This window comes from Orycteropus afer, unplaced genomic scaffold (genome assembly GCF_000298275.1).
Source record: "Orycteropus afer afer isolate SDZICR_OR568_19922 unplaced genomic scaffold, OryAfe1.0 scaffold00044, whole genome shotgun sequence".
Lineage (NCBI taxonomy): Eukaryota > Metazoa > Chordata > Mammalia > Tubulidentata > Orycteropodidae > Orycteropus > Orycteropus afer.
In genome coordinates, this window is record NW_006921631.1 from 13,230,615 (window position 1) to 13,231,952 (window position 1,338).

The 1,338-nt window shown below is 36.8% G+C and overlaps 1 protein-coding gene across 1 annotated transcript in view; it reads right to left on the reverse strand.

Annotated features, from left to right (window-relative positions):
• NUF2 (NUF2 component of NDC80 kinetochore complex) overlaps positions 1–1,338 on the reverse strand; it is a 100,923-nt gene that overhangs the window by 92,643 nt on the left and 6,942 nt on the right. The window lies entirely within an intron of this gene.

The following is a 1,338-nucleotide window of genomic DNA, read 5'->3' on the forward strand; positions in this document are numbered from 1 at the left end:
AAAAAAAAAAAAAAGAAGGTGAAATAAAAACATTTTATCAGCACTATAAGAAATGTTAAATAAAATCCTTCAGAGATAAAGAAAATTAGACCAGATAGGAATTCAGGATCTTCATAAAAGAACATGAATAAACATAAAAATTTTAATTTTTTTAATTAACATTTAATTTTAAATGTAATTTTAATTAAAAAAATCTCTTTCAAGTAGCCACTGAGATCTTAAAAGCTTGCAAATGGCCATCTATGTGCAACAATGGGTCTCTCCTCATCCAGAGCAAAGAAGAATGAAGAAAACCAAGGAAATAATCAGTCCAAGGGATTGACGGTACACCATGCAATCCTCAGCCTATATGACTGTGAGACCAGAAGAACTAGATGGTGCCCAGATACCACTGTCAACCACTTAGAGGGGCATCTATGCAAGAGATCTTGGATAGACTGGTAGAACAATGTGGAACAAAACTCAAAATCATAAAAAAAGGGACCAGGTTTGCTGGACTAATGGCTCCTAGCTACCCTTCAGATCTTGAATTGAACCTGCTCCTGTGGCTTCCAGCCAAACAAAAGATAGGCATATGAGCTGAACATTGACATCAGGTAGATATACTTCTTGGAGAGACCAATTACGGGAGAATAGAGGAGCTGTGTATGCACAGGGAGACAGCTCAGGGGCAGGAGTGCATGGGAGGGAAGGAGAGAAGCTGTAACTATGGGGAAGAAGTGGGAAGACAGCAGTCAATGTCATAAGACAAACTATATGTGAAGTGCTGTATGCAAAATGAATTTGCTCTGTAAAATTTCACGCAAATCACAATAAGAATAAAAAAATTTCTTTCAAAAAACAAATCTTTATCTTTGTTGTTTGAAGCAAGTCTAATAATAAGCACTTCAATTTAAAATTACACTAGGAGTCATAGCCAGTGTGGAAGGCAAGAAAAAGAAATAACCGTATTGATACTGGAAAAGAAAAAGTAAAACTATCTTTTTTTTCTCAAACAAATAAATGATCATTCACATAGAAAACCCTAAGCAATCTATAAAACAGCCACAAAAAAATATGTAAATTTTGCAAGGTCACAGGATACAACATCAATATATAAAAGTTAATCGCATCCCTCTCGGCTACCAAAGTCCCTGGGTGGCTCAAACAGTTAAGCACTACTAGCTGAAGGGTCAGTGGTTCAAACCCACCCAGAGGTTGTTTTGTAAAGACAGGCCTGGCAATCTGCTTCCAAAACGTCACTGCCTTGAAAACCTTATGGAGCAGTTCTATTCTGCACATGTGGGTAGCTATGAGTCAGAAGCGAATTGATGACAACTAACAACAGACTAGCAAAAA